Source organism: Abramis brama (assembly GCF_963993115.1).
Source record: "Abramis brama genome assembly, chromosome: 19".
Taxonomy (NCBI): Eukaryota; Metazoa; Chordata; class Actinopteri; order Cypriniformes; family Leuciscidae; genus Abramis; species Abramis brama.
The window spans coordinates 5,093,603-5,114,755 of NC_139981.1; the positions used below are offsets into that span (position 1 = coordinate 5,093,603).

A 21,153-nucleotide genomic window follows, 5' to 3' on the forward strand; every position below is an offset into this window, starting at 1 on the left:
TAGGACTTGTGTACTGTCCTGGGGGGTGTCACTCAGATGAAGGGTTTTTTTTATACACATGAAGAACTTCAGTTGTGAGTGACACCTGATCAGACTTGATTGTTTTCAAAGATGCAGTTATCAGACCATTTATGACACTTTAGATCATGTGTTCTTCTCTCGGATATATATTTTGTTTTGAGATATATTTTGGTTTATCTTATTTTATTTATTTATTTTTTTCTTCCCTTTGATCTAGAGAAATCTTGTCTGTATATTGATTATATTTGCATTATTTTTTTTGAAACTTTGTTATTAGAAATCGTGCCCATCTTTATTTTATTTTATTTTATTTTATTTTATTTTATTTTATTTTATTTTATTTTATTTTATTTTATTTTATTTTATTTTATTTTATTTTATTTTATTTTATTAATAATTTTATTGCACTTTATTTTACATAAGCTTTCAACTTGTTTTATTAATGCATTCGTGTTGGATATGACAGAAAAATGAACTTGAAGATACTGAAGTTAACATTCTTGTGAATTTTTGTATTGAAAACATATTCCGTCATTAAATTTAAGAGTCCATAATGGTGGTTATGGTACTGGCCTTTATTCCTCTTTTCTCATTTGTTCATTTACCTTGATGTGATCAGGATTTGACCCAGCAGCGCTCTGGATCATGGAGACCTTGATCACTAAAACCATCATCCTCTCAACTGAGGCATAACAGCAGGAGAATAATAGAGTTTGGAGACTCTCTTCAGTCATCAGGCTAATCTGAGATAGGCCTATTGTATCACATGTGGGCTAATTAGTGCTGTTTATTCCAAACCCCTCGATACCAAGAAAGTCGACCTTGGAATTATTTCTAGATATTGCACAAAAGAGGTTTGGCTGCCTTGGGCCTCCCTCCCTCTCTCTGTCTCGTTCTCTCTGGCTGATTTCACATGCTTTAGATGCATTATTTTAGCCCTCAAGCTCGGTAAAGAATAGACCATTTTCTATGGCTTGAGCCAAGGCTACTGAATGAAGTGTGTGTGTTAAAAACTATAGTACCAGCAGCGTTTTGCTGCTACAAGAGCATTCATAAGCTTGTGGATTGCAGCAAACAAAATATGGCACATGTAGTGCTGGACAATATACCGGTTCCAATTTCGCGTACAGTATTTATTTTTTGAATTCTGCTCTACCGGTGCATAGCTGGATCTATTCAACAGCCATGGAGAGTGTATTGAGAGGAGACTGTGAACTACATGCCCTTCTTATAATGGTTCTAACTTTATAACACAACAATAAATAATTCTCTTCAACATGGCACAAACCATGTAGAGCCCTATGATTATCGCTATGCGGAAAACGCTGACGGAATCAATCACAAATAATTTTTTGAATGAATAAATCAAAAGTAAGGGTGTGTACAATGAATCAAATCTCGATATGGACTTGTGTCGTCTAGTAATTACCCGTTGCCGTCTCACTAAATGAGGACATGAACACATGAACTTCATCAGCAGAGCTATTCTACAAGCATTTCACCATTTCATTTGGTAAAACTATCATCATATCCATGGGTGTAAATTTCATCTAACAGTAGGGGGGACAATAAACAAAACATTTCTCGAGCAATTTTTGAAGGGGACACTAATAAAGCAGCCAAATTGTACTTGTAGCTTTACACAAAGGTATATTTGTTTAAATATGAGTTAGGTTCATAGGTTCACCACGCGGTCATATTTTAATTATTAAATCATCTTGTGTCCTCCACATAGTAGGTTTCGTCTGGGACAGACAGGCCCACTGATCTGCCACATAACATCATATTGAGCATACATATGACACAGATATAAAGGTCTTAAAGCAGAATTTGAATAAATAAATTAACATGCTAATCGCATTTAAATATTGATTTGATGTAGCAAACATGAAATGGAATTGTAATTGAAATTTTAATTTGAAGAAGTAGACTAAAATTAAATGGTGAAAGGAATCAGGTAACAACAGTATAGTAAATTTAACAGTTTTACTATATTTAACAGTGAGGAGAGAGAATAAAAAATGAATGTTAACACACAGACAAACTGCTGACAGCGTTAGCTCTGGTGTTTCTCTTTGCGGCTGTTATGTGATTCCTGAATTCTTCATCATGCATTAATATTGAAGCGCTGATCTAAAGTTCACCTTTCAGGTCTCCATTAGCAGATCACCCACGCTGCTCTTGTCAAGACTAGAGGATAGGCCTGAATTTAGCATGGCAGATTGGCGCATTGGTTTCTGTTCTGTCTTTTTTTGAGGATGTGGAGGGAGAGAACGAGCTGAAGTCAAAACAGTTAATGGTCAGATAGTGTTGAGGCCAGTGATACAGGGAAAAGCACTTTCCACAACTCGTGTAACATCTGCAAGGGAGAGATCACCTCAGTATAACACAAATTCGGTTTTTATTACACAAAATGTATGAACACATCATGAGCAATGTAATGGAGGACATCAATAAAATAGCTTTTTCTTTGTTGTATATGCAAAACCTGATGGAAAAAACAACAGGTCATTGTAGCTTAAAGGAATATTCCAGGTTAAATACAAGTTAAGCTCTATCGATTTCCACAGGCTTATCCCTCAGTTTGTTAAAACTAAATGGAAATTGCATGTACAATAATGGACAAACAGTAAAAGTCCTATGGGGCAAGTTATTCGTGAGGATTTAAGTGTGTGGCTTGTATTTTTTTGCTAACCTTTCAAATAATAAGTTCAAGTGCACTAATAGTATACTTCTTTTAAACTAAAAAATAAGAAAGTATACTTTTAGTCTACTTTTTATGTAGGCCTGCTTTATGTATTATACTGTATTTAGGTATACTTGACTCATACTGACAGAAAAGTCTAATATATTTAGAATACTTGTACTCAATCTTTTGATCGATACCTAAAGTACTCTACGTCCATCTCGGTTTTGATCATAATTCTAAATCTGATCTGGACGTAGTCTTGGACAAAAACATGATTTTCTCAGCTTTTTGTTCAAATTTTTTCTTTTTTTATGAAACTTACCCACATTCAAGTCTTGATAAAAAGAGAATGCATGAAGCTAAAATAAATCTCAAACTAGTTAATTAATAGTTTATAAAGTTAATACATTAATAGACTATACACAAATAATGAGTTCTTCATTTATTGTCACTGTAATTAACAAAGTGTTATTGTTTAATTAGCTCATAACTAAGAGGTAGATAATGCTTTGTTAACAATCTATTATCCGTAAATTGTTCTCACTTTAGATTACGTCACGGAATACACGGAAAATGTCATTAATTAAGTTTTAATTAATCAACATTTATTGAACATTAATTGCATTAGTGTTAAGAGTTCCTTAAAATGTTTACAAATGTATTAAGTCTATCCCCAAAGCTAAATAGAACCACTTAAAAAAATATATTAAATAACATAATGCTGTCAATATGAAATACATAAATATACTCATTAGATCACATTGTTAAAATGTCAGTTAGGAGTAGGGTTGGGAGAAATAAAATACAGTTTGTACAGTATAAAAATCATTATTTCAATTGAAAGTCCCCATAAAACATGCAAACCTACTTGTGTGTGTGTTTGCCAATCAATAGGCTCATGTCAATCTATAGATCTTCACTTGTCAAGTGCATCACCAGTTGTGGTCATCATTTTGAACGTTGTTCCCTAACTCAACCAGTCCCTGAGGTGACCACTACCTACGATACCCATTAAAGCAGATTAAAACTCACTCAAGAAGTCAACAATGACACTCAGCAGCCTGTTTATTCATCGATTTAGAGTTTGAGGGGTATGAAGTCCTCTTATTTACCCTGATGGAGGCAATCAATGGTTTTCTGTGTCCTGAGGTGAGCTCTCGGAGAACAGCAAGTATCTGGAAGTCTGTGAGGTCAATCTCTAGGGAGTGATCCTTCTCAAACACAGCAGCGTTTTTAAGGATGTCTGACATGCCCGCCACACACATTCAGAATACATGTCACATGACTCTACTACTTTCTGACTGCAGGGGACAATCGACCGGTTTACGACCGGTTTAACCCAGTAGGGTCAACCTAGATGGAGGTACTGGTCACTTTGACTATGCTATGGTGACTGGTTGAGTTAATTTCTTGCTAAACCAGCTACCAGTAGAAAAGTGAAAGGAGGATAGTAAGAAAGTAAAAGTATCCATGTAAAAAGAGCCAAGAGTCTCTGTATCTAGGTAGTGAAGCAAACTCTTCACTGTTTCTTCTGAACTCAGCAGTTTGGACAGTTGTGTCACAGCAGTGGAGTAAATGACAGCAGGATCTGGCCACACTGTTTCAAAATGCCATCTTCAATCAAGAGCCGAATCACTCTCAGAGAGAAAAATACAACAACATTATAATACTGACATTTCACACGAGCAGTTATTTACTGGTGACAATTTTATAGTGATTCATGTGTCCCCTGCAATCAGAAAGTAGTATAGTCATGTGAAATGTATTCTGAATGTGTGTGGCGGGCATGTCAGACGCTGTGTTTGAGAAGGATCACTCCCTGGAGATTGACCTCATAGACTTCCGGATACTTGCTGTTCTCCGAGAGCTCACCTCAGGACACAGAAAACCATTGATTACCTCCATCAGGGTAAATGAGAGGACTTCATACACCTCAAACTCTAAATAGATGAATAAACAGGCTGCGGAGTGTCATTGTTGACTGCTTGAGTGAGTTTTAATCTGCTTTAATGGGACAGTAAGTAATATGGCTGTCAGGGTTGTAATATGTAATGATTCTTGATGGTTTTGCTCACTTCAGCACAGAATTTAGAAACAAAAAGGACATAAAGGTTTGGGTTTGTCGTGCGAGTGCGATCGTGAGACTCAGGCATAAGTGAAATAGCATGTCCATTTTTTTGTAAAATTGCATGTCCATTTTTTTTGTGAAATCGCATGTCCATTTCTTGACTGTCATCTATGACACTCTTTATATACACATGGAAAAGGTGGTGCTCGTCAGAGCTTATGGATGTAGTCTGCATCAAATGATAGAGAATATAAGTACTGAATAAGTAATCATATTGATCAACATAAGTGCACTAACGCGGACACAGAAATAGAGCCGATAATGGAGTGACATCAATAAAACAAGTACATGAATGAAACATTATAAAAGTAACAGATTAAATGATAAATATGTCAATAAAAAAGAAAAAAAAGAAATTTGGACAAACTAAATTACTTAAATCAATGTAATTTAAATTATAATTTAATTAAATGATATTTACACCCTTCATTATTCCATATATATATATTCGTGCAACCCCCCCCCCCCCCCCAAAAAAAAAGAAAAGAAAAAATATAATAAATGAAAATGAAAATTGGCATTTAAATTAAAAAAATTGCTTTTGATGTCTATGTAAATACTGTTTAGTATTAGAGCTGGAGTCCTCAGTCTCATATTCAGTCTATTAATGGTCTTGGCCTTTTTGTCTTATGTCCACCCTACTGAGCACAGATGGAGATGTTGAACTCCAGGGACGTCATGAAGTTTGAACAGTTCTTTAAAATAATAATAATATTTCATGATAATATCAGTCAAATAACATTAGTATGGATGGTTTAAGAGCCCTACAGTGTGGCAGCTGTACTGTAGAGTGGATTAGCGGTCACTTGCTGTGCATTGTGGGAGTTTTGCACCCTGCATGCAGCTCTTCTCTGCTCCCTGTGACTGAGGGATTTACCTTCTGAACCGAGATTTGCCTTGTAATATTTTATGTAATATTATGCTAACTGAAAATAACCACTACATTTCTGTTGGTTTCAGTTCAGAAACTGCCACTGACCAAATGCGCAACTGCGCTTGAGGAAAATTATCAACACATTTGTTATTCTAATCTGTTTCCTCGAGCGTTTAATAGCATACAGCTCTTAATCATATCTAAAGTGCTTTCAAGTGTTTTAATGCCACACCATTGGCCATCAAGCACAGGTAAAAACAGCACAGCAGGTGTGCGGCACCTGCCAACATTAATGAGCCACGGTTCTTTATGCTGTAGGATTTCAGGTTTTGATCCTTCAGTAATTATAGCGAGCGCTATGAATTTACAGTAGATTCTGGAATATATTTGATGCTCGTTGTACGAGCTTAAAACCTGTTCGCACTTCAAATGCTGCACTTAGCGATTCATGTTGGCTCAGGATTGCTAGGTTACAAGCACTGATGAAGGAAACGCCATCGTGAATGTTCAGGATAAGCAGAGCGCTCTTTTCAGACGCGATCGTGGATGTGAACTCTCCACAGTGAGAGATGAACATGAAACGGCATTCGCAACTCATTTTACTTTTGAGATGTGACACATTTCCCAGTGAAAATATATGGGATGTGACTTTATTTTATATTTTATCCATCAGGAATTGAGTGGATCAAGTGGGCATTACATGCAAGAAAGAAAAGTCAAAATTTTCATTTTAGAGACAGAGCAAGATGTGTTTTCATTTGTATTTATTTATTGTTATGTTATGTGTTAGAATTTACTCAATCTCTGTATCAGTTCAGCTTTGGCCAAAGGGAAGAGCGAAGAATCCTGTTTTCGTACACTTACGCATTTTCCTTTCATATATATATATATATATATATATCCTCTGCACCTACCCTGTTTTGTATGTAAAGTATGCAATCAAGCAAAAATTCATAATTGGGACTAAAATATGTGATAAAGCACATAAGCAGGGTTTTACAGTGCCTGTGCAATATAACCTTCAAGATCATTTATCATTACGTAATTCTTTTAAATTATATAATTCACTGAATACTGGGACAATTAAATCATTAATATTGGTATAGATAGTAGAATTACAGATGATAATACATTTTGATGAAAAATCACAAAGACAAATATTTGTTTTAATAACATGCCTATATGAAGGGTGTACATTTTTATATTTGAATGTAATTTATTAATTATTTTTTATTTATTTATTTTATTATTCACTGAATGCTGGGAAAATAAATAATTCTTAATGTTAGAGATAATACATTTTGATTAAATACAAATATTTGTTTAAATAACATGCACTAATGAAGTGTGTACTTTTATTATTTTATTTTTTGGGGGGGGGGGGGGGTGAACAGTCATGTAACATAATTCATAGAAAAATACCACAAATCATGAAAACAGTGTCACTATGACTGTGTATAGCTGTGATATTGGGTTATAGGCTTTAGAGTCACTCTTCTTGTCATGAGAAGCTTTATAGCACTAAATTAACTTGAAATTGATCATAAATCGTTAATTTATTGTGGCGTTTGTCAATGATTTGGGTATTTGATCTGGCACAGTCTAATATAATTAAACAAAATATATTAAACAATTTTGTTTATATATAAACAAATAAAAATACACACACTTATGATGTTTGATTTTATATAAAATTAGATATAAAATAATTGTATTTTACATATTATTTAATACTTCTTATGTGTGAGATTGAAGAGTGTTTGCATAAAACTAAAGGAATGTAGAAGCAGGGGATCCAAACAGATCATATTTTCATAGCCTATTTTATTTGAAATGAAGGAAATGTATTGATAAAGATTGGTGAAGGATATGTTTTTCAGATGTCTAAAATAGCCTGAGGCTGGGTGAGCTGATATCGAGCTTTGAACATGTTCAATAAAGCCTGTGATCTGTTTCACCACATGGAGTCGAATAGTTTCATAGCTTTATTCAAGAACGGGTAGTCATAGGATTACTAAGATCATTACTGTCCAATCACACTAATCAGCGCAGCCTGACTAGTGCTCTGAATATTGACCTTTAGATATGATGTTCTTCATATTGTGGCAGTCTCCAGTGCTGTATAAAGAACTATCCTCACACTCTCAGTCACTGTGACTCCAGGGAGTAAAAATACAGCAGAATAAAAGCGTCTGCGGGTGAACTGGCGATAACATCTGTCTGAATGTCCACGTGCTCTTTTTTTATCTGAAATGTGTTTTTATCATTGAGTCCTATAGGCTTTTTCCATTCACTGTGAAGGTTATTTTTATTCAATAGACGACCAAGTCAAGACCAGCTTGACCTTTTCTCTTGCTTTTGTTAACTAAGGGAAGAAAAAAAGAAAGAAATTCCAGCCGAATGAATTGGCGCACAGACCACCAGCAGGTTGTAGTCTGGCCCGCTCACTCCATCAATCACCCCGGCCTCCATCGCCTGTTTGTTATTTCAATATCCGTGTCCAAATACCTGAAAACTGAAAGGTTGAGGCATGTCAAAGCTGTCCGTCGCTCTGTTTCAATCGTTCCCTGTGCAGACACGCTGGATTGACTTGTTAGAAGTCTAGACTGCGTCGCCCCCTTGTCCTCTGCGCCATAGCTGAGAATCTATTTCAGGGAATCTATATGAAGTTTAGCAGTTTTTTCACTCTCTGCTGCGACAGGTTTCTTCTTAAATGTGTGTTTTTGAGGTTGTAATGGTGGTGTCTTTGTGTCATCAATGTGAATTCTAGCCGTTTATCCCTTGTGCTAGGTGAGATTTTAGGATTTATTATTATCGATAACACTTTATAATGTGGTCTCATTTGTTAACATTAGTTAAAGGGTTAGTTCGCCCAAAAATGAAAATTCTGTCATCATTTACTCACCTTCATGTCGTTCCAAACCTGTAAGGCTTTCGTCCATCTTCAGAACACAAATGAAGATATTTTTTATGAAATCTGAGTGTTTTCTGTCCCTCTATTGATAGTTACGCAACTACCACTTTGACACTTCAAAAAGAGATCATAAAAAACTTATCCATATGAATTGAGCGGTTTAGTCCAAATTTTCTAAAGAGACTCGATCGCTTTATGATGAACAGATTAAATTTAGGCTTTGAGGTTAACCAATGAGGTTCATTCTCATGTTACGCTGCACGTTTGAGCTTCAGCAAGAACCAATGAGGTTCGTTCTCATGTTACGCAGCAGTTTGAGCTTCAGCAAGAACCAATGAGGTTCATTCTCATGTTACGCTGCACGTTTGAGCTTCTGCAAGAACCAATGAGGTTCATTCTCGTGTTACGCAGCACGTTTGAGCTTCAGCAAGAACCAATGAGGTTCATTCTCATGTTACGCTGCACGTTTGAGCTTCTGCAAGAACCAATGAGGTTCATTCTCGTGTTACGCAGCACGTTTGAGCTTCTGCAAGAACCAATGAGGTTCATTCTCGTGTTACGCTGCACGTTTGAGCTTCTGCAAGAACCAATGAGGTTCATTCTCGTGTTACGCAGCACGTTTGAGCTTCTGCAAGAACCAATGAGGTTCATTCTCGTGTCACGCAGCACGTTTGAGCTTCTGCAAGAACCAGTGAGGTTCATTCTCGTGTCACGCAGCACGTTTGAGCTTCTGCAAGAACCAGTGAGGTTCATTCTCGTGTTACGCAGCACGTTTGAGCTTCTGCAAGAACCAGTGAGGTTCATTCTCGTGTTACGCAGCACGTTTGAGCTTCAGCAAGAACCAGTGAGGTTCATTCTCGTGTTACGCAGCACGTTTGAGCTTCTGCAAGAACCAGTGAGGTTCATTCTCGTGTTACGCAGCACGTTTGAGCTTCTGCAAGAACTAATGGTTTGTTCTGTATGCAAATACAAGTTCGGTTGAGCTTCTGTTTATATTCGCTTATCAATGTTTATATGTGAATTAAAGCCTAAATTAAATCTGTTCATCATATAAAGCGTACAATTTTGTATAAAATTTACACTAAACTGCTTAATTCATATGGATTAGTTTTACGATCTCTTTATGAACTTTTGGAAGTGTCAAAGTGGTAGTTGCGTAGCTGTCAATGGAGGGACAGAAATCGCTAAGATTTCATTTGTGAAGTGTGTAACTTCTATGACAGTGCAAAAAATAGGGACTGTTTTCAAACAGGATTTCCAAACAGTCCCTTATCTCCTATTGGTCGAACAAACAGGTAGTCCCGCCCCAGACTCATGCCATTGGTTGAATCAGTTTTGCCGTGTCGGAATCTTCAAACAAACAGAGTGATGTTTTGAAAGGGCCACAATGACGCAGTGTCAAATGTCTTAGTAGATTGTCATATTAATCTGTGATGGTAAAAAGTATTTTAACATAAAAAACTGGACACTTTTCTTTCAAGAATGTTTTTTTTCCTCTTTCTTTTGGGTCTTTTTGTACCTTCCTGAAGAGTTTTCAAGGTGATTTACGTGCTATCTGAGAAAAACAGGGAAAGTTCTGAAGATACCTTCAGATATAATGGATATGAAATGTCTCATTCTCAAGGATTTGCCACTAAATAACTGCACAATGATGGAAAGGCAGGAAAAAACACACAGAGAAAGAGCTAAAGTAGCCAAGAACAGAAGCGCATTCCCTGCCTGACACCTCCTCTATCTTTGGAGCGGAGCCAGTAATTGTAAAAGAAAAGCTGCCTCTAGGACAACTAGTAAATAAAGTGGAAGGTGCGGAAAATAAGATATAAAGCGCTCTTAAAATGAAAGAGGGGCTCTATATCAAGATTATCCACAAATGCTTACATTGCATGTTCTGCCTGAGTGTGTGTTAGTGCAATGGAATGGCTGTTTTATGAAAGGTTAAACAAGCAGTAGAGCGCTTCTCCTCTGTGCCCTGTGCCGGGGCCCTGCGCTCCAGGAGGCCAGGGAGCACGGAGCCCTCGTGCTGGGCACGCGATACTCTGCCGGGCCCCCCGGGGCCCTATTGATCTCAGATGTTAAGCTTCCGCCTCCCACACACTCACGGATATTTGCGTCTCAGTCTGTGCTGGAGAGATGTATTGGAGTCACGAGATTTCTAAAGCAGCTTGTTTGAATGTTCCGTCTGATAGACAGTCAATTCCTGCAGGGCTTCATGCTGTGACCGTTCTCCTCACTAAACACACTTCAATTCCAGATCACACATTTTACTTTCCTAATGCATGTTCCTGGCAGTGTTATTATAGTATCATTCTATTCTATACAAAACTACTATACTATACTATAATGCTATACTATTATATTTTTTATTCATATTTTTGAATAACTAAAACTGAAATAAAAACTGATAAAACCTATATAGACATATTTAAAAAATTTAAATAATAAAATAAAAACGTATTTGTTTTTATGTTTTTAATATGTCTACATAGGTTTTATTCATTTTTTTTCAGTTTTAGTTATTTTACATAAAGTTATATTTTTATAAAAAATTTAATGATAAATGTTGCCTTGGCAATCATTTGAAATAAAAAAGTTTGTTTATATTTTATTTTAGTTAACATTTATTTTATTTCAAGTCACAAAAATGTTTTATTTACATATTCATTTCCATATTCAAATTGCAATTCTACATCCTGTTTGCAACCTTAATTAAAAATGTTTGTCTTCAAAATCTTTTGTCAAAATGTAGCAATTTGCATTACTTCAAAAACAAGCTTCGTTTTTAGTTGACTTCACAAATGTCACAGCTTGACAGATGAAGGTACCGGTAGTAGATTATACCAACGGGCAGGTTAACAGAATGTTACAGCGCGCCCACTTAGACATGCACACATGAACAATAACCAACCAGGGAGTGAACTGAACTGAACTGAACGGAGAGAATACACAGAGTAAACAAGGAAACTAACTAGACACAGGTGGATGATGAAGGTTAACTAATCAGGGACAACAAGAACAGGTGCAGACAAGACAGAACATTATTGTGACAACAAATTCCTATGTTTCTATTTCTTCCCCTCCAACCAGTGAAACTTTTTAATTCCTAATGAATGAAATCAAGATCCATTCTACATTTGTTGTACTGGAAAAACATCATGTTTCGAAAGTATCTTGCCATTGTATTGACATTGTGTTGTTTTTCACTCTTGGCACTTGGCTTAATGTGGATACTATCTTTCATACCATGATCTTTGACTGCATCTTCAATCGACAATCATATTACTCTAAATAAGTCTAAATGGCTCACTTGAAGCCTAAACAATCTCAAGTGCTTTTGTTTCAGTGTGTGTAGTGTACACAACTAAAACCATGAGTCTGCTTGGATATATATATATACCAATGGTCTAGTGAGTTTGGGGCGGGACTAAAGTATCTGTTTGTAAACAAATGGTGAAAGGGCCAATAGGAGTAGGTCAGAAATTGTGCCTTCATTTAAAATGAATTAAATTGACATAATGCAAATGTATTTTCTGAAACTCATATACTGTTGTTAATGAATTTTTTTTATAGTTTTAAAAAAATAAAAATACAGTTTATAGTGACTAAGTCTGTCAAACTCCAAAGTACAAGTAAAAAATGTCAGAATGACTTCAAGCTCTCATAGAAGTATTTGCAATATAGCACATGAGTCATATGTGATTTTCTTTTTTGAGTGAACTGTTCCTTTAAACACGGTGAGATTCCTCTTCCTCTTCTGCCAGTTTGGAATCGATCACAGACACTTTGCACAGACTGTCTTTGTAATGGAAAATTCTCACTCCTGAACCCAACAAATACGTTTCTGTTGTTTGCCAACTCGCAGGAACGAGTGCTGATTTGGATTTCAGTAATACACAGGCTAAAAGAAGGTTGATTCATTATTTAATTAAATTACTCACAAACTTCCATCCAATTAAAGATCACAGGATGTTCCTTTAATGACTAGGTGGTGTTTCTCATTTGAAGCATTTCTTGTCAACCACAGCTAATCAATATCTGTCAATAATCAGTAAGATTAGAGAGGTCATTTTGAATAATTAGTTGTGTTGAATTGCCTCGGGTTACTTTGGTCTCTCTCTGGTTATCTGATTTGAATTGATTATCTTATTTGCATTGCTAACCAGGATACCATCCCCATTAATTCCATCTCCAGGTCATTGTAAAGATTTTATGGTACACATGATATTTCTGCAGTTATATAACAAGTTAAAGTAGTGGCGAAGGAGAAAACACAACGAGAGAGGCAGGGCTCAAGAGTAAAAGAGCGAATGTAACTCTGGAAAGAATGAGATAAAAGTGTGTCCATACAGAGCCGTGCTGAGATAAACAGGTGGGCACAGGTGGGCAGACTGGTATTAGTGGCCACATGCATACACAGGGTCCAAAATTAACACTCCCAAACTGCCAGGTGCCAAATGTGTTGAAATCAGCTTTGGCAAATAAGTACAACTTTACTGTAACTACAATGTGGTTTAAGTTGAATTGCAAATGTGAGCAAATGAAAACATCAGTAGACAGAAAAAAAAAATTGGTGTAGGATTTATTTATTTATTTAATTTATTTTGAAACAGTTTTCGCCATAAAATGGTCTATTACGCAAGTAGGCTGTGTGCAGTGTCCTATTTGCCAATCTCAAGGGTCCATAAAAAAGACTGGTGCAGTAAAAAGTGCTCAATTTTGCTTTTGGACATCATATTTCAAGGCCTTATGTCCACTATAATGCATACTGTGTGGTGCCGAAGAAACCGTGCCACAAACTGGGTTGATGGTGCAGTAGGTGGTTTAGTGTGTGTTGTCCCATATTCACTGGTTTATAAAAAAGATTGGTACAGTAAAAAAATGCTCAGAATTTGGATATCGTTAAGGCAGTATGTTTATATTGTCCCATGTAAAACGTTAACAGCCAATTAAAAAATATTGGTACAGTAAACACCACTTTGTCAGGTTTGCATCTTTACAGGTGGCAAAGAAATGCTATAACAAACAAATAAGTAGCTGAATTTAGCCTCGTACTAGACGAACTGCTCCAACGAAATTTAAATTTTGAGCACTTTTACTATACAAAATTGAACTTAGCATAAAGGACGATGCACACAGCCGTATTGCACCATCAGCCCATTTCGGCGTGGTTTCTCGGCCGCCACAGAGTTAAATTTGTTAAAGCGGACATAGGGCCTTGAAATATGATGTACTGGCCTAACGAAAGCCAAATTTTGAGCACTTTTTACTGTACCCATCTTTTTTATGTACCATTGAACTTGGCGAATAGGCTAATGTACACGGCCGTATTGCGCCATCAGCCCATTTCGCATTGAGCAAAAAGATCTCTGTTAATTCATGCTCATCCATTCTCTTGTTTTCTTCAAATGGCAGTGATACACAAAGGAAATAGGTTATACTATAGATACACTCATAGAAATTTTAACACGTGTGCATGCGAAAGTCTGTAAATTTTTTATTTTTGTACAGGTCACTCTGTAGGCTCTAAGTGACACATTTGAATTAAACATGGAATTTTGAAGAAGGACTGAAATAGTATTTTCTTGTAAAACGTATTCCAATAATCTTTATTTAAAAGTTCGGAAAAAAAACTTTTTTTACAGTGTAGATGTTTCTAGTTTTCTTTTCATTTCCAGGACTCCATTAAGTCACCAAAAATATAGACTGAGTGACAAAGTATTTGTGGCAGATACTTTCACAGAAATTTGTGAGTGGTTATTTTGTAACCTAAATAAATAGAATTAAAGATATTAACTCTAAAAAGTGATTTAAAAGTCTTAAAGAGTGCTTGTCTGTAAGCTTAAATATATATATATATATATTTTGGCATTAAATATTCTTCAAAATTTAGCCAAGAACTTGGGTTCTATAAAGTATATATTGGAGTTTTTTATGAGTGTTATGGATTTGTTCAAATCTCTAACTCTGAGTATGAGCAAGAGTAATATTGATGCTTACTGTACCTTAGGAAACTTTATGGTAAGTCAGAAAGTTTGGATCCCAAACCACAAGCGAAATGTCCAATCCTACTCTCAGACTTATTTAATGAGCTAACATTTTATACTGCTGCTGTTCTGGATGTTTCTGGCTGTAATGGAATGTAGTTTGCATGCTTTACGTACAGTGACATCCGGTGTCATTGGCCCTTGCTGCTGATGGTAATTAATAAGAGCTGGATTTGTGGATATGGTGTGCGATATGTTATTGGGTGCCTAAATATTCCCAGACAGGTCAATAGCTCGTTTGGTAAGACAAATGGCATGGTTGCTAAAATCTTGCCAAAGCAAAAAAAACAAAAAAACAACCTTCTAACAGCAGCCATTACTCTGGGAGGCCAATTAAAAAACAGCATCTCTGTACAACACCATCTGTATCCATCAGCTATGAGTGTGTGCGTGTGTAGTTTGTATTTATGTGTGTCATCGTCCCAAGAAAATCTAGGGCAATTATCAGAACAGTCAGAACACGGGCAATTATAGAAAGTCTCTTTTTGTATATCTAGAGAGTGCGGCATCCCTCTGTGTCTCTCCTCTGGAATTCTGATCCCGTTAGGAGGTGGCGACCCGGGAAGTGCTCGGATGGTTAGTGACCCCCTCACCCAGCGGAGTTCTGCTCTCAGAGCTTTGCCTGGGGTTTTTAATTAAAACTGCACCCTAGTTCAAAGCACTCGGAAGGTTCTTGGTGCTGAGCCAGTGGGGTTGACTAAATATCTCATTTCCTGCTGCGGGGCAGGGGCGAGGAAGGGCCGAGTGTAATTAGCTGATATGAGGAAGAGGAGGCTGCAGGTGTGTTAAGAGTCTGGAGGTTTGGGATCAGTACTGAGAGTCCGTCCCTGATCTGCTTTCCCATTCAGAAGGTGTTTATTAAAATCGCCCGCAACCGCTGATCTCTGCACAATTTAATTGGATCCTTCTGTAGTCGTAAAAGAAAAATCTCAAATGAGATCTCTTTAATATCGTCATTTCTCCTAAAAACCAATGAGATTAATCAGAGAGCAAACAGACTCCACTAATGCACAAACTGAAATTTCTCACTTGCCAAGATCTTTAATATTAAAATTTCAAGTCAGAACAAAAAGTCTGAAAATAGTTGACATGAAGTGAAAATACACCCTATATATTTTCTAAATGCATGATAATGATCTTATTGTGAACACTTTATCTGTGCATTTGTTTCATTATGGCCCAAGCCCTGAAAGGGCGGAGGCCCTATTGTTTTCGTAAGGATTATTATTATTATTTTTTTTTTTTTTTTTTTCTTCTCTTTCTTCATTATTTATTTTTTTTTTTTGCCACTTTTGGGGCCCTTAACATGCTCAAAAACTCTTGAAACTTTGCACACAGGTCAGAACCCGCGGCCATCAGGGCCGGACTGAAGCTGGTACCCGGGCGTGGCAGGGGGGCTCAACAGCGCCCCCTGGAATGGGGTCCGAAATCTTGGTCCATATATCAAACACGCTTGCATGTAATAATATGAAACTCAGTACACATATAGATCTCATCGGGCCGCACAACTTTTGTGCTCTAAGTTTTACAAAAGCCCAACAGGAAGTCGGTTATTATACGTTGTTTGGAAAACGCATACAATGGAATGTGAAATACTCCTCCTAGGGAATTCATCCGATCGCCGCCAAACTCGGTGTGAATGAAGTCAAGACATTGAGGATGAATTCTTGCGAACAGATTTTTGATATCTCGAACGGTTTGGCCGTGGCGAGGAAACGAATTTATGGCGAATAATGGGACACAGGAAGTGTGTTATAACTTCTGCATACATTATCTGATCTTGCTGAAACTTCAGCAGTGTGTTCGTTGTAAGAGGCCGATCACATGGATGTGACCTTTGTGAGTCAAAGTTATAGCGCCACCAACTGGCAACAGGAAGTGTGTCACTTTCAAAATGCTTTGAAATCACTTTCTTATTTTTACCCGATTTGCTTAAAACTTTATGTGTATAATGTAGACACACGGCAGATGTAGACCTGTGAAAGGATTATTGATATCTTAGATACTGTTGCCGTGGCAACGCATCAAACTTTAATATTCTTTTCGGATGCTTTTGAGACTCTTCACATGCTTGAAAATGCATGAAACTCGACAGACACATCACATTTATTATACAGTAGACATGTGCAAAGTTTCAGAAATGGGCGTGGTGGAATGGCTCAGTAGCGCCACCTTTAGTCAAAAATGGGGGCTTAGTTTTTCCTAGAATCACAAAACTTGGTAGGTGTATTGTTCTCATCAAGCAGGACACCTTTCTAATTTACAGTCATTACCTCAGACCCACAGGAAGTCAGATATTTTGGTTTGAATGTGGATTTTCTGGAGAATTTTCTCTCTCTCTCTCTGTGTGTCTGTGTGTGTGTGTGTGTGTGTGTGTGGGGGGGGGGGGGGGGGGGATTTGTCTATTCCATTTAATCTTTGTTCTTCAAGGTTTCAGGGGCTTTTGGGGCCCTTAACGTGCTCAAAAACTCTTGAAACGTTCCACACAGGTCAGAAAACACGGTCATCAGGGCCGGGCTGAAGCTGGTACCCGGGCGTGGCAGGGGGGCTCAACAGCGCCCCCTTGGACACGGTCTAAAAACTTGGTCCATATATCAAACACGCTTGCATGAATTAATATGAAACTCGGTACACATATAGATCTCATCGGGCCGAACAACTTCCGCACTCTAAGTTATTAGCTCCGCCCAACAGGAAGTCGGCTATTATGGGTTGTTTGAAAAACGCATGCTGTGGAATTTGATGTACTCCTCCTAGAGAATTCATCCACTCGCCTCCAAACTCGGTCAGCATGAAGTCAAGACATTGAGGATGATAAATTCCGGATGGATTTTTGATATCTCGAACGGTTTGGCCGTGCCGAGGAAACAAATTTATGGCGAGAAAAGAGAAACACGAAGTAATATAACTTCTGCATACGTTAACTGATCTTGATGAAACTTCAGCAGTGTGTTTGTGGTAAGAGGCCGGTCAGATGGATGTAACTATTGTGAGTCAAAGTTATTGCGCCACCAACTGGTAGCAGGAAGTGTGTCACTTTCAAAATGCTTTTGACAAAAGTGGGGGGGTTACTTTTACCCACAGTTACAAAAATCAGTACGCATATTGGTCTCATCGAGCCGGACAACTTTCTAATTTACAGTCATTAGCTCCGAGCAACAGGAAGTCAGATATTTTGGGTTGAATGTGGATTTTTTGGATATGTCAGACTCTGAGTTTTTAGTTACTCCTCCTAAGTGGTTTATTTTATTCACACCAAACTTTTTCAACATTATAAAAATACATTAAAGATATATATATATATATATATATATATATATATATAAATATAGCTGCGAGCAGCGATGAAGGGCCAAAGCCGGCGGCACCGCCACCCCGGTGCCTTTAGGTAACTAATGGCATCGTGGTTGCGGTGCCACCGGCTTGGGCCCGTAATCGCTGCTCGCAGCTATATTTTTTTCTTTCTTTCACTTTTTACCTTGTAATTATTAATCAAAATGTTCTCTGGTAATGTATGCAGGACTTCTCCAATCATTTAGTCTGTTTAAACCCCGCCCCCTTCTTACATTTGACTGCAAGCTCACATTCAGATTTACCTCCATTCAGTCAGAAACCAGTGGATAGAACCAAGTTCCCATCCTACATTTTTTTTCTTTTCTGATAATGCACTCACTCGGATGTACATCATTATATGAAAAAAAAAAGTATATATTCCGCAACTTCCATTTCATTATGACTTTACGAATTTCATTATGACTTCCACCTTCATTGTAAGAGCTGCTTTATTTTTTCTGCTTTTATATAATTTTTTTAAAACATAATATCTGTTTCTAAAATGCCAATTAAGTACAATTAACCCCCATTACTGTAATGCAAAAAAGTTCTCATTACTGTGAATGTCATTAATATTATGTCACAATATTAATGGTCCTGAAATAGCATTCGTTTTCTTCAGAAAAATATAATGTCGTATTTCTTTCCTTTTTAAGGGGTGAAATATGACCTGTTCTTGACAGGATTCACCCATTAAATTGTACAACAAGTTAAGTGAAGAGAGCATTGACCTTTGACCCTCACCTTTGCGACCTCTGGAGTAACCCCTGTGGATATCAGCTGTTAGATACGGTAGATCAAGTAATATTGACAGAGGAAATCAGAAAGTCGGCTGCCTCGGGCTTTACTATATAATTTACATCACTTAAACTTACATCAGCCACACAACGTTCTGGTTAATATGATATCCAAGAAATCCGAATATGTTTTATTCTGAGGTATCTACCTGGTCTCATTGGCATCTGCTCAAATACTTTCAAAAAAATTCATGTGCTATTTCATGACTACTAAATAGGATGGGGACTATGCAATAGTGGATTGTTTGTTGGCTGAAGATGTTAAACAAATCAAATGATCTAGATTGTCTTTATTTGTGAATTCTGAATATTTTGCACATTTAACGCTTGCATTATTGACACAAAGTCGTTCACATATATCTGTCCTCTCACACATATTAATGATTAATTTATGAAGGAGATACAGAGATGTTCCTGTGGGTAGAGAACAGGTGCATTGTGGGTCCGTGCCCTCAGTCCAACCAGGTGGAGAGAAAGCTCATGTTTATAAGATCACAGGTTTTGTACTGTACTCTCACACATTATGCAAATAATTCTGCAATCCTAGCAGTAATTTTACTATGCAAAAGCATGCATTACTCACTTACACATGATTCCTAGCGGACTCTGTCCATGTAGACACTGGTGGCGTGTGTGTGAGAACAGCACATGTTGACACTGATTTGTAAGTGATCTAAACAGGAAAAATGAGTGGGAAACCAGTAAAAAAAAGATCTCTGAAGGCTTGCAGTGTATTCTGTGCCATTCATATGTGCTCATTATATCCAAATGCTGCTCAAACTCATGTGATGCTTCATTTCAGGCAATATGAAGAGCGCTAAATAATTCACGAGATGCTGGTGGGATCAAACGCAACGCCTGCCTCTGTTTGTGCTCTTCTGAATACAGAAGGGTGTGTGTTGGTGTTGGAGGGTTAGAGTTTGGGCTGTAGGGTATCAGCCTTTTGGTGATTTTCTGTATGTATCTCAATGTATTTGTATTTGAAATAGCTCAAATGTGTGGCTCAAATGATCACAAATACATTAAAACAGAAATCTTGTGAATTATTATTATTATTATTATTATTATAACTACTTTCTATTTGAATATGTATATCTTTAAAAAAATAAATAAATAAAAATTAGTTCCTGTGATGTCAAAGCTGAATTTTCAGCATCATTACTCCAGTCTTCAGTGTCACATGATCCTTCAGAAATCATTCTAATATGCTGATTTGCTGCTGAGGAAAAATGTAAAAGTGTTAAAAACAAATTTTTGTGGAAACTGTAATATATACTATTTCATTCAAGTTCAATTGATCAAATTTGATCAGATGAATGCAATAAATGTATTAATTTCTAAAACAAACAAACAAACAAACAAACAAACAAACAAACAACACTACTTACTGATCCCAGACATTTGAACAGTAGTTTTACATACTAGATATAAAGCAGAGCTTTGAGAAATATACATGCACAATCTTCTTCCATAGATCTATGTAACACACACACACACACACACACACACACACACACACACACACACACACACACACACACACACACACACACACACACACACACACACACACACACACACACACACACAACAATACGGAGGAAAGAGAGGGGAAGGTTAAATCAATGTGACTGTGTAACAGTCTGACCTCTGACCTCTCCCTGCTCAGTGATTCCCCCTGAATAAACGTGATCTGTCTAACAGACTTGCTTACACACAGTTCTGAGCACACATGAATGGTTTTTATTGTAGCTTCTGAAAGAAATCTAAGCTGAGTAAACGCCTGAGTAAATTCAATGGCAATAAGAAGTCCCAAATGAAAACATCACATCTGTCAGAGAGAGAGAATGACTGGGAAACGTGCTGATCCGTAGGGAATTCCACGGAGATTAATCCGGTGAGCGCACTAACCCGCATCACAATGACCATGCCGAATTATCACTCAATTCTATTAGACGGTCTGGAGCTAATCTGATGACCACAGGCCAGAGGAGAAAATCACGAATGACACGCTGACCCCAACCCAATATACCAATGAGCGGAACCATTGATTTTTGTGTGTGTGTCTGTGTCTCTCTCTCTGTTTGTGTGTGTGTCTGTCTGGTTTGGGCATATTTAAGTAGCCTACAGGTATGTGTTCATTCATAGGATCGTTCATCCAGAAATTAACATTTTGTTATCATTTAGTAATTTTTTTCTGTGAAACACAATGAGATGCTAGAGTTTCTGAATGAAAATAAATGGTGATATTTATTATCAAAGTCCAAAAGGGGCTAAAAAAAGCATTAAAAGTAACTGCCATGCATGCTGTACATAACAAGTCTTCTGAAGCCACAGTCTTTCTTATAAGACCCAG

The 21,153-nt window shown here is 37.1% G+C and overlaps 1 protein-coding gene across 1 annotated transcript in view; it reads left to right on the forward strand.

The window, feature by feature from the left end:
- Positions 1-21,153, forward strand: part of mdga1 (MAM domain containing glycosylphosphatidylinositol anchor 1) — a 203,208-nt gene that overhangs the window by 82,782 nt on the left and 99,273 nt on the right. The gene's annotated exons all lie outside the window — the stretch shown is intronic.